The sequence below is a fragment of the Podarcis vaucheri genome (genome assembly GCF_965113315.1).
Source record: "Podarcis vaucheri genome assembly, chromosome: 2".
NCBI lineage: Eukaryota > Metazoa > Chordata > Lepidosauria > Squamata > Lacertidae > Podarcis > Podarcis vaucheri.
The window spans coordinates 108,958,843-108,972,131 of NC_138760.1; the positions used below are offsets into that span (position 1 = coordinate 108,958,843).

A 13,289-nucleotide genomic window follows, 5' to 3' on the forward strand; every position below is an offset into this window, starting at 1 on the left:
TCTCTTGTCTGGTAGGTTTAGCTGGTGGTTGTTTAGATGTTTATCCTCGCTGTGTCTGAAGGATCGGGCACACAGCTTGAGGGTAGTTCTGGATCCATCATGGTCACTTGAAGTGGCCTTGGTGGCATGGAGTATCTTCCATCAGCTTTGACTGCTTGTCCAGTTTTGCCCCTATCTAGACAGGGATAGCCTAACTTCTGTTGTCTATGCTCTGGTAACATAAGTTAGATTACTACAACACGTTATATGTGGGGCTGCCTCTGAAGACGGTTCAGAAACTTTGGTTGGTGCAGAATTCACTGGCCCATTTGTTCACCAGGGCAATACGATTTGATCATATAATGCCAACCCTGGCCTGACTGCACTGGTTACTAATTAGTTTCTGTGCCCAATTTAAAGTGCTGGTTTTGACCTAGAAAGCCTTAAATGGCTCAGGACTGCAATACTTCAAGGACCACCTCTCCCCATACAAACCGACCTAGGCCCTGCAAAGATCACCTGAGGCTTTTCTTTGTGGGGCTCCTCCACAAGAAGACCAGAGGGTGGCAACACAAGAACAGACCTTTTCTGAAGTGTTAAGTTGTGGGTGAACATATCAGACGACACAGCGATTCTTCAAACAGCTCTTGTTTATTCACAGGCCAGAACAGAACTGAACTGAAGGGTTCAGCCAGCCTGCTTATATAGAGCTCCAGAACAACGTAATTGTAACAACTTTCTGTAACTATCCAATCACTGAACGTCACTATCGATCCCTTATTTGCATATGTGGTCCTGAACTATCTACAGTATCCCCCTGCTGGCCCAGGGTGAGAACTTCAGTACATAACATGAAGTGGCTCCCTGTTTGTGATGACTTGCCTGACACCTTCATTACATATCTTTAGGTGTTACTAGGCAAAAACATTCCTCTTCTCCCAGGCCTTTGGCTAATTATACAATCTTTGGCCTTTTAAACTGGGGTGGGGTGTAGAGAGTTAACATTTTTGCTTATTATTATCTTATGATTTTTTGTGTTTTTAGATTGTAAACCACCCTGTGACCCTTGGACGAAGAGTGGTATATAAATTTAATAAATAAATAAGAGGACTAATGGTCTTTTAAAAAAAACAAAAACAAAAAATGAAAAGACCATCCTTCTTATTTTTTTACTTCCTCTCACAAAGTTATGCTGGTTGCAGTTGCCTGGAGAGAAGTCATTTGAGGAAAGAAAAATGGAGTGCTGTCAAGGAGCATGAATACACTTTTTGTGTGTGTGTGCCATTTCCATGCACTTTAGGAAGATGCAACAAAATTATCCCATTTTCTAAATGCCCTGCCATGATGAAATGCACAAAGAGATTTATGATCTGCTTTGATTGAATGCCTTTTTTGTTCTCCCTCTCTCTGTTTTAACAGAGATGTTCATTCTGTGTTTGCTTTACATTTAGTGTCACTCTGACTTAGCAAGGGAAGAATGAATAGACTCTTGTCATTAGGGAGCAAAAGCTGTTCGCCTATCATAAAGATTTCACAGTTTCCTAGAAATATCAATTAGCTGTACCTGACTACCTCTGTACCTCTGGGTACAGTGGTTTCTGTGCACTCTCTGCCTTTCCAGAAAAGGCTCATAGATGCAACCGAGGATGTCAGGCATATAGCTTTGAGGTGTAAAGAAAAAGGCCATTTTTTGCACTGATCCTATTGTGTAGGATAGATGCATGCAACTGCTTTTAAAAGTCATTGTGGGGAGAAACCGACGGGTGCTGAGGAGGGTCCGGCTTGGAACAAATCTCCTCACTGGAATGGAGATGACAAAATCTATGAAAATGTGAATGTGGGAGGTGGAGAACTAGGCATGGAGAATGCAGAGGCACAAGATAGCAATTCAGCGAGGGCAGAGCAGCACAGGTTAAAACGCAAGTGCCAAAGGCACTTGAGGGAAACTGTATACAAGTGTTTCTACACTAATGCTGGAAGCCCCTTGTTCTTTTTGTTGCTTAGTCGTTTAGTCGTGTCCGACTCTTCGTGAAACCCATGGCACTCCTGTCTTCCACTGCCTTCCGCAGTTTGGTCAGACTCATGTTTGTAGCTTCGAGAACACTATCCAACCATCTTGTCCTCTGTTGTCCACTTCTCCTTGTGCCCTCCATCTTTCCCAACATCAGGGTCTTTTCCAGAGAGTCTTCTCTTCTCATGAGGTGGCCAAAGCACTGAAGCCTCAGCTTCACGATCTGTCCTTCCAGTGAGCACTCAGGGCTGATTTCCTTCAGAATGGAGAGGTTTGATCTTCTTGCAGTCCATGGGACTCTCAAGAGTCTCCTCCAGCACCATAATTCAATTGGTCTTAGAGGACAGCATTAATATAGTGGGAATAACAGAAACCTGGTGGAATGGAGCTAACCAGCGAGGCACAATTATCTCTGAAAAGAAACTTGATAGGAAAGGACCGAGAACAACGTACTGAAGATGGTGTCATTCTGCCCATCCAAGAGGGCATTGAGTTCAGCAAGCTGGGAATCCCAAAAGGGCCAGAGTCCTCCAAAGAATCGTTGTGGGTGATGATACTTGGGCCCCCAAAATAATTTAGTACTAGGGATGAGGTGGTGAGGGTAGGCTGCCTCTGTCTCCCCTGAAAAGGACATGGAGCTGAAGGACGATGTTGGAAGTTGACGCTCTTTCCCAGACATAGGCAAACTCCAGCCCTCCAGATGTTTGGTACTACAATTCCCATCATCCCTAGCTAACAGGACCAGTGGTTAGGGATGATGGGAATTGTAGTCCCAAACATCCAGAGGGCCGGAGTTTGCCGATGCCTGCTCTTTCCTATGTCTTCATTCAGAACAATATATTTTTCAGGGGTCAGATTAATTCTACTCACCCTGACTTTCAGCCAAAGCCTGGAAAAAATGAAGTGTGGGTGCACACACTTCCGCTCTCCCCATCACCCCCTGTCTCTCTCTGTATGTGTGAACTGGGGGGGGGGATGGGGAGAAGTGACCAGATGGGGTTACACCCATGACGCTCTGCTTTAAGAGATGTCAGAATGCCATATTTCCCAAATGGCCATTAATTTAAGTGTTTGGGGTGTTCATTCCACAAGAAGGACGCAACTGATTTTGCCGTGGTGATTAAATTGTAATGAGGAATGTAGGACTTCTATCATATCCTTACCACAAGCTAGAGTTCTGAACCCGTAACTCTTCTAGTTTACATGAAATTATGACAATAAAGGGTAGAACAATACAGAGGTGTTGGTGGTTCATTAAAACCTGCCAGGCATGAATCAAAGACAGTAAACACACTTCACTGAAGACCCTCTCTAAATGATGATTAATTACTCTTTTAAAGGATTATTCTAGAGATACGCTAAATTACTCAACAGCAATTTAAAGTTGGCAGACAGCAGACATTTCCCCGTCTGCTGTGTTCCTGCTGGCCAGCTTTTGTTGGCCTCTTTTGTACTTATCCAGTTTGCAAGTGGAATGGGGACTGTTGTCCAGTAAATCTGAGCTGTCATGTCAAATTATGTCACACTTTTATGTTGCGCAATAATATGGAGTGATGCAGTATGTCATAAAAAGTGGCTTGCTAAAAGCATGCATGTCGCATTTCCAATTATCCTCAAACAGTTGGAAGTACGGAAGATGTTTCTCTCTCCCACCTTCATATAAATCTTTGCTGGGACTGGATTCATTTGCTATCACAGAACACTTGAAGAGCATGAAATTGCATGGCCCTTCAATGTTGCAAATCACACCTATTGTTTTACTGGTCCATTGGGGGTGGGGGAATTATTGGAGTTGGCGCTATCCGTATTAGAATTGGTGGGAAAGGCCTGTGCAGACCACCAGAACAGCTTGACTTTTGTTGGAAAGATATTATAGGGAGAGAAATTGAAATCACACATACATATTTCAGGTGCTGCCTCTAATTTGAAGGGTACGTAGCCAAAATGTTTTTGAGCAGAGGGTGCTTGGAGGGAGAGGCGTCGGTGAATCAGCCCTGTAAAACATGATCTATTGCTCTACCAATCTGTTCGGACTGCAGCCAAGAAGCACACAGAGCAGTTTTGATTTTGATTCCATCAATGCCTTATGACAGTGCAGTTCACTGTGTTAAACATGGACAGCTGTACAAATGCAGCAAAAGAACCACTTTGTTCGTTATTGCTGTTGCTTAAAAAATAATAAATCATGAAAGCCACTTTGACAGAACTGGCAAATGAGGAAGAATGGCTGAGTTGTGTTTCCTCTCCCCTCAATTTCACTTGAATGGGGGAAATATACAAGTTGCCCCAATAACAATCATGCATGTCATTGTGGGGGATATATGCATCTTGCACCCATGCATGAGACCCAGACTTGGTGGTGTCATAGCCCCAAACCAGTAATCTTTAGTGGCAGAGTCCTCAAAGGACAGCATCCTCAAACAGGAGATGGATGGACACCCTGGTCCTTCCCATGTGGAGCTGCAGGTATCCAAACCTGAACCCTGAGGAGATATTTCTAGCACCAGATACTGGTTGAGTGTGGTGAGTCCTGAGGAGAGCCCTTCTCAGGTGAATCCTGGGGAGAAATCCTCATAGCTTGTATTCCTGAGGCCCAGAAGAAGGCAGTGACTTCAGAAAAAGGTGTTGGTGCATTAACTGGCCAAATGAAACATTGAGATCTGCCAGCTGCTTCAGGACACTAATGAATCAACTTGCTTTTGGAGTTGGGTTCCTCATGATGGAGGAAGGAGAGGACTTTGAAGCCAAAGGGGAAGACAGCCCCAGAAGCGCCTTGAAGTGAACCTGTGGGGCTCAGACTTCTGCCCACCCAAGGATGTGGCACTACCAACTTCTGCCTTGAAGGACTCCACTGCAGGAGACTCAGTCAGACCAGAGGCTCCCTTGCTCTGTCAGCGTAGGAGGTCATTGAAGAAAGCTGGGTCCTTTAAGTGGAGCAACAAAGGTGGTGTTAAGGGTTCGGTTTCAGCTTGTTCCTTCCTGGAGCAACTTCAGAACTCTATGACCCCCATAGCAAACCCTTAGCCCCTAGCTTGAACTCTGCCCTGTCCTGCCTTGTATCATGTCTGAACCTTGGCTTGCCTTACACCCCACAGAGCTCAACTTGCATGTTTCACACCCGCTGCAGGAACACTAACTGTGGTCCTGAAACCCACACCTAAGTCTCTCTCCAAGTTACTGATCCCGTCTTGCCTCAATTTCCTACCTGCCTGGGCTTGCTGACCTTGCTTGGGCCATCACTATCCTTGGTATTGGGCATCCCATAGAACAGGACATGCAGCAGAAAACCTGGGTAGCTACTTGGCTTTGCTGTCTCACACCTTTCTCTGGATGTACCAAACAATGATGCAATAGTGGTGATAGAGAACATAAAGTGTTACAAAACCTTACTCAGTAGTGCATAAACACAATGATTTGTTAATAGTTTTTCTCAATTGCCAATACTAATATCAAGCCCCAAGATTCCATGTAATGCTGTGCCCCTCACCATCATTTATTATTATTATTATGCTATTTTTATTTTATTCAAAGTTTTCAATGACAACTTCTCCATGATCTACAGAAAAGAGTAGCATTTTAAGTGATGTGCTTTCAAGCTCATGTGACCTATGGCAAAGTGCAAAGTAATTAAATAAAGGCAGCAGCAAATGCGTGTGTGTGTTTTTATTTTAAAAAAGGAAGAATTGGTAACTAAAGCAACTCTGCCAGTGTGTAAATTGAAATATTTGTGTTTAAAACCATCCCAAAGGAGTTCAAACCCCATCTGTTTGACCAGTGCTGTATGATTCTTTGTTTCAAGAAGAAACAAAAGGCACAGTTGTGAAAAGGCACATTTCTTAGAAATCCCAAAGATTGTAGCACTTTTAATAAAGAGAAGAACTGTAATGAATAACAAAGATGGAGATCTTTGACCTTCCTGGGGATATTAGACAGTAGATGAAAGCTAAGTTCTAAGGAGCCCTCTGCATGCATTCTTGCTCTGTAGCATGGCTCAGTTCATTTGTCATTCATGTTTTGATTCACAGCTGCTTAGGAATAGCTATCCTTTCCCTGTTATCTCAGCTGCTGTGATTTTCTTCACACTGTCAGGCCTTTTCTTTTAACTTGAGTTAAGTGGCGGCGGGGGGGGGGAGTTTTAAGTGAAATGTGGAGCATGTGATGCTAAATCTTCCGCTCCATTGTGTGATTTGACCAGGATTCAACAGATCTGGTTGGTAGTTGTTATGGTCTGAGATCAAGAAGATGGCCTTAATATGGCAAGTTAAATTAGAATCAAGTGTCTTTAGTGACATCATGAAGACCTTCTTGACTTTCACTTGCTTTTTAAAGAGAGAGGACCAGACCAGATGACAACTCTTTCTTCCCGATCCAGCCAGTCATGAGGTAGCGAATATACCAGGGTGAGTGCATGCTGGAAACTCAATCCGCATCTGGTCTGATCCTAAATTTTGGGGACACCGAAGCTTGAACTGTTATGGGAATGCCTTTGTAGCCAGCAACGAGATCCGGGAAACCACTGTTATCTTCTTCAGTGGGGTTGTTCCATGACAGATCACAGTTAAAAAAATAACAACTACATCTCATATTTTGATTAAAATTGCTCTACTGCTTTATTCCTTTGCCTTATAGTTTTCAAGTTGTTGGGAGGGAATGAAAATTAGAGACATGTTATATACATGCATGAATAAAGTTGTTTCTGGGGGCCCTCCTGGATTAGTTTTGTAGGCGCTGTGGGTTAAACCACAGAGCCTAGGACTTGCCTATCAGAAGGTTGGTGGTTTGAATCCCCACAATGGGGTGAGCTCCTGTTGCTCGGTTCCTGCTACTGCCAACCTAGCAGTTCAAAAGCACGTCAAAGTGCAAGTAGATAAATAGGTACTGCTCCGGCGGGAAGGTAAATGGCATTTCCGTGCGCTGCTCTGGTTCGCCAAAAGCAGCTTAGTCATGCTGGCCACATGACTCGGAAGCTGTACGCCGGCTCCGTCAGCCAATAAATGAGCGCCGCAATCCCAGAGTCGTCCACGACTAGACCTAATGGTCAGGGGTACCTTTACCTTTACCTTTTAGATCTGTTTAGATCTAGTACTTGGGAAACCTTTTAGCCTGAGGGCCACATCTCATCTTGGCCAATGATCTGGGGGCCTCATGCCAGCAATGGGCAGCTCCAAAACAAGATTCAGTATGGAAGCTTGCACACTCTTTTGCGGTTGACCTAATGTTGCACCTATCAAATGCTGAGAGTCGATCGCATCCCAGGCAGAACTCTGGCTCTTTTCAGACTGCTGCGGCCACGAGAAATTGCATCAGATATCTCTATTGTAACCAGGCTCACTTCAGTTTTAACAAAGAAGCCTATGATGAGCCCTTTCAGGTTTGAAAAGGGGAATTTTCTTTCTTAAGCCCAATCTAAAAGCACAAGAAGAGCCTGCTGCCTCCAAGTGGTGGCCCATCTGTTATCAGAGTGGCCAAGGAGAAGCCTATGGGAAGCCGGCAAACAGGACCTGAGTGCAGCAGCAGTCTAAAAGCTTGGGGGGAAATCTACTATACCTTTGCAATACCTCAGAGGAGTTATGAACAGCGTTCCTTAACTGTTCCTGCCTGTTTTGCAATGCTGGTGCCATTTCTGAGAACTTAAGAAGAATCCTGCTGGATCATCTTTCTCCAACATCCTGTTCTCATTGTCCACCCCGAAGCAGGACCTGCGTGCGGTTGCACCTGCGCAGCTTGTGTTTGCCTGCAATTAATATTTAAAATCCTCCTTCTTCCGGTGCTGGAGGTATCACACAGCCATCTGTCTGTCTGTCAGCAAGAGCTTCAGGGTTTGTTTGTTTTGTTCTTGTGACAGCTGAAAGAGTCGAGGAGGCTTGGGGGAGCTCCCAGCAGGAACTCTAAGGGCTCTCTTAAGAGCAGTTGAAGGAAATGTCTTACAGCGAGAGGGAGCAGTTTATCAGAGTTAACTCTGATGTAAAACATTCCTTTAACCACTTCTCCACGCACTCCGCTACTACTCTGTGTCAATAAAGATAACAAGTGGGTTTCCAAGCTGGGACACAGATCCAGGGTTTTTGCCTCGGCGTTTCCAGGGTGGATAGGAATGCACAGATTGCCGCTGATTTAAAGCATGTGGGGGAAACCCGTGGAGAATTATATTTCTTTCATGATTGAATGCTGGTACTCGGTGTTGTGTGGGGAAGCAGTCGCTTGGTTTAATAGGCGCACAGCTGGTGTTATCTGAAAAATAATCATTATGATAGAAAGCACACATTTTTCATGTTTTCTGTCAGGTCTGTCAGGGTATGTTCTGCGCAGTTGCCGTATTCTTCATCTGACAGTCCTTGAATTAGCAGTTTACCACTTTTTTTAAAAAGCGCAATGTACAAAATATTTTTAAACAAAACAACCCCGCACACTCCTAGTGTAACTGAACATACATAACGAAAGAGGGTCGGTAAAACAAAAAGAGAAAAAAGGGAAGGGTGTGGACCTTCTTTGCTTCTGCAAGCCGCTCCCAATTTGCAGACATGCAATCATACCATTGGAGCAAATGTATTTTGGGCCACCTCACTGGCACTACATCCACCTGATTGGTTGCCCTGATGTTGCCCAAGGGTATCCGATTGGCCATTGTGCAAACAGGATGCTGGGCTGGAGATGGACCATTGGCCTGATTCATCAGGGCTCTGCCTATGTTGTTATGATACTTGTAATGAAGTTCTTCACCAGGGATGAGGAACCTGTGGCCTGCCAACCTTCTTGGACTACATCACCCATCACCCCTATTGGCCATGCTGACTGAAGCTACAGATGTTCAGTGACATCCCTGCTGTAACATCCCAGTGACATCCCTGCTGTAAAGAATTGAGTGGTCCTATGTATGAAGTGTGTATGTATAAAGAAACTCATTTTTTAATTGACTGTTGACTAAGAGGTATCAATAACTTTGCTGTGGTTATTGTGAGACACAAAAAGTAGCCGTAACAAATCCTTTTGAAAGATACCTTTCCTCCAGTTTAATCTTAACTATGGTCTTTTAATACCTTAGTGGTGATTTTTCTTTCCCTTCCAATGAAATCTCTCCCCACTGCAAACTTTAACCCTGAGAACATTTTCTTCTGGAAACTTGCTGCGCCAGTTATTTCAGGTACTTTGGACACAGGGTGAACCATCTCACACACAGCCTGATATTACCCACATTCCTAGCTTATAGATGTAGCCATGCGGGTCTGGTGACTCTTAGAGAAGACATGCTCGAATCAGAGCTTGACACTGCCAGGTCTCCAGTAGCTTTTAGCTCCTTCTGGAGGCCTGTTAACCCAGCCGTGCCGTATGTGCCCGTTGCATTGGATGGGGCACAGGCTTCCAGAATAAAAGTTGATGGGTAGGATAGGAAAGCAAGATCTGTAGCGTCAGGACTTGAGGAAAACCATCCATTGCTGTGGAGTGGGAATGTTGGGCTAGGATTTACACCTCATCCTTCAACAAGTTTTCAGGGCAATTGGCTCAGATCTTTAGACCCTCATTCAGCCATGCATCTCTCACTGAATGACCTTTGTCTCGTTACGATTTCTCAGTTGAACCTACCACCCGAGGTGGTTGTGTGTTGAATTGGGAAATTAATGTAAGCAATTAAATAAAAATAAAGTTGATTCGAATCTTGTCTTTTGAAGTTTGGATCCGAGTGGGCTATTGTGAACTAAAGCTGGCAATTCCCCACACTCCAGACTCCCCCCCCCCACACTTTCTGGAACTTAATCATACAAATGCTTCTCACATCCTAATTAAGAATGAAAGAACGAGCCCTGCTGGATCAGGCCAAAGTGCAATGCTCTATTCTCACAGTGGCCAAATAGATGGCTATGGGGAGCATGCAAGTAGGGCCTAAGTGCAACTATGTTCTCCTTACCTGAAATTCCCAGCAAGTGGTGTTCAGAGGCATAGTGCCTTCAGCTATTCAGAGCTGCACCACATCTAGCAGACTGCTTGCCATGTTACTTCCAATCACCTTCTTGGTGCTTAACACCCTCATCTCCCAGACAATATGTCAGGAGGCATTTCAGAAATCTAGCATTTCTATTCTAGGGTCCACATGGTAAGGAAAAATATAGAGGAAGGAGATCTCTCACAGTATGTTAGCAAACATTCTGGACTAAGTGTGCCATTTGTGGCATCTAAAAAAGCATGTTTTGCTCTTCTGCACTGCAATCCCAGTGAGGTCTTCTTGTTACTTGTACAGTGGTGCCTCGGGTTACAAACTTAATTCGTTCCGGAGGCCTGGTCTTAACCTGAAACCGTTCTTTGCCTGAGGTGCACTTTCACTAATGGGGCCTCCCACTGCTGCTGCTCCGGCAGCGTGTGATTTCCGTTCTCATCCTGGGGCAAAGTTCGCAACCCAGAGCAACTACTTCTGGGTTAGCGGAATTTGTAACCCAAAGCGTTTATAAACTGAGGTGCCACTGTATTAGCTACAAGACAGGCCTAGCTGGAGCGAAAGTCCCACTTGCTCCCTCAGTGCTTGAAAGGTCTGGTTTACCCCATCCAGTACCTTACAACTATTTGCTCTTCTTTCTTTCCCACTTGCTCAACAATGTCAAAGTTCTTTTCTCGGATTTGGGACGTTATCTGGCACCAAATTGTCTGTTTATGCAATTCTGCTATGAATATTTCATATATCAGTCCTGGAGGATATTATAAGCTAAGTCTAAATAGAAGAATTTCAGATTTACATGGATGTGCTTCAGCATAATGTGTTGTGCAGGCTTTAGCAAGTATATTCCTTTCACTACAGTCTTACGGAGAAGTTTCATTTACTGACAAAATCTGCAATTCTTTCCTGTACGTATGGCTAGAATTCATTCATATTATACCTTCTGTAATGTAGCATTCGGAGATGCAGTCAGAACTAGATGAAAGGATGCAAAGAACTCACACCCTGTATTATGTATGTCCCAAGAACCTGTCTAGAGATCTGTTGATGGAAATGTAACCTGTACTTTCACTTATAGCAAGACACACCTTTGCATATACACTTCCTTTAGCTCAGATATGGAAAACCTTTGGCTTGCCAGATGCTGTTGAACTACAACTTCTACCATCACCAGCAAACATGGCCAATAGCAAGGAATGATGCGAGTTGTAGTTCAGAAACATCTGAAGGCCAAAGGTTCCCCATATCTGCTCTAGCTGACTGGCATGGTGGGTTGACCTCTTTCCTTTCTGGCTACTCCCAGGCTTAGAGTCTCCTGCAGTTCGCTTCCCTGCTCCTCCACATGCAGCTGCTGGGTGACCTTGGGCCTAGTCACAATTCTCTGAAGTCTCTCAGCCCCACTCACCTCACAGAGTGTTTGTTGTGGGGGAGGAAGGGAAAGGAGATTGTTAGCCGCTTGGAGACTCCTTAGGGTAGTGATAAAGCGGGATATCAAACCCCAACTCCTCCTCCTCCTCCTCCTCCTCCTCTTCTTCTTCTTCTTCTTCTTCTTCTTCTTCTTCTTCTTTGTTGGGGAACTTTACCACAAAATTCTGAAAGGTGCAAATTTTAAAGGATTAGCTGCATTTCGGTTTGCAGATTCACTTGGGCAGTGTGCAATAGTTAGGGAAAGACCATTACTCAGTGGTGGAACATGTGCTTTGCAAGCAAAAGTTCCTAGCTTCAAGCCCCAGCATCTCCAGATAAAACTGGGAGAGAGAACCCAGTCTGAAACCATGGAGGTGGACCAATGGTCGGACTCAGGATAAGGCAGGATAAGGTACATTATCTTGGTCTCTCATAGAAATGCAAAGCAAATGAATTTCTCCTCTGGTTGTGTAATGAATCTCTTGAATCCCTTTCAGAATCACATTTAAAGCCTTCTGAGGAGGGTAGTTATTGGGTTAATCTTCTTCAAAAATTTGGATTTGATTGTGTATCCACGGGACCACACCTGCTGTGCTGTGTAATATAGCCACCTTATAAATTGCACAATAGTTTTCCTTATAATTGTTTCACCACCTTTCCCCTTTAAATGGGTTTATGATTTGTTTCATTTCGTCATTAGGCTCAGAAACAAATGAAGGTGGGGACCGACTGACTTCTCAGTTTAGTTTAGCAAGATGTATAGATCAGAGTCTTGCTGTAGAAATACATCACAAAGATTGCATTCAACAACCATAACACGTGCTGATGAACCCGAGATTTCATTTCTTCTGCACTGTATAAGCGCAGCGCACTATGAAAGAAGAAAGTATTTTGACTTCTGAAACCTTATTATTGAAATGTAGCCTTTCATTCTTTTTGGCCTGTTGTGTGTTCATATTTGTACTTTTCCTTGATTATTTCATAGCAGGAGCATAAAACATATTTTTTCTTCCAGCTTGGTTTAACTCTGTTGTTAGGCTTTGAAATGTCAGTGAGGTGGTTGTTGTTGTGTGTGTTTTTAAATAAGAGAGAGAGAGAGAGAGAGAGAGAGAGAGATGCAGCCATGATGTTCGGTAAGAAGCAAGACCATTATGTATTTCCATAATATATGGATATTTTGACTATATCCAAACCTGAACCCTTGTCGTGACCAGAGTGGTGCCTTGTCTTATACCTTGTCTTATACACGGAAAAATACGGTATTTCTTAATGCAGTAAACCACTGCTAGAATATATAATACTGACCACTAGCTTTGATAGAACTTTTTATATTTGTAGTTTTATTCAGATTATTATAGTAAACTGAAGTAAAATAAGAAAAAAGAAAGAATTGAAAAAGGGAGAAAGAGCTTGGATAAAGTTTAAATAGTTTATTTTTTATATGGAAGGCTCACAGAGGACAGGCCTGTCCTTGATTATTAAGCTAAGAACAGGGCCACCTTACTCAAAACCAGTGTATCTATAATTGCTTGATGCTGTCGATGGCTTCCTCCATCATTTACTTTTATTTATTTAACAAGATTTATATGCCACTTAAACATCAAACCCTCTAAGCAGTTTACATAAAATATAAATAATATATATATTAAAACTATACCCTGCTTGTAGACTTCCCAGTCGGGCAGTTGGTTGACTACAGTTGGAGCAGAGTTTGCAACCAAATGAACAGTTTTTAATGGCATATGACTGACCAATTTCCCAGAATTGTTGGTTGTAAATGTGGACCATTGTCTGGTGCATTTTTTTATGCACCCTTGTTCTCCATTCTTCTTCTTCTCTGAAGCGCAGTCAACATGTGATGATATCAAACTAGTTTTCTAGATGTCCCAGGTAAAGAATATTGCAGAAATGTCTACGTTGCACAATCAGGAATAATGCAATTTTGTTTCCTGGAGTTTTTTTTAGCTC

At 43.4% G+C, this 13,289-nt stretch overlaps 1 protein-coding gene and 1 long non-coding RNA gene across 6 annotated transcripts in view; both read left to right on the forward strand.

Annotated features, from left to right (window-relative positions):
- Positions 1 to 6,506, forward strand: part of LOC309525562 — a 29,064-nt gene extending 22,558 nt beyond the window's left edge. Inside the window, exon 3 of the long non-coding RNA XR_014216421.1 lies at positions 6,320 to 6,506. This is a non-coding gene — a long non-coding RNA (uncharacterized lncRNA). The remainder of the gene's footprint in view (positions 1 to 6,319) is intronic.
- Positions 1 to 13,289, forward strand: part of FHIT (fragile histidine triad diadenosine triphosphatase) — a 1,063,956-nt gene that overhangs the window by 552,105 nt on the left and 498,562 nt on the right. The gene's annotated exons all lie outside the window — the stretch shown is intronic.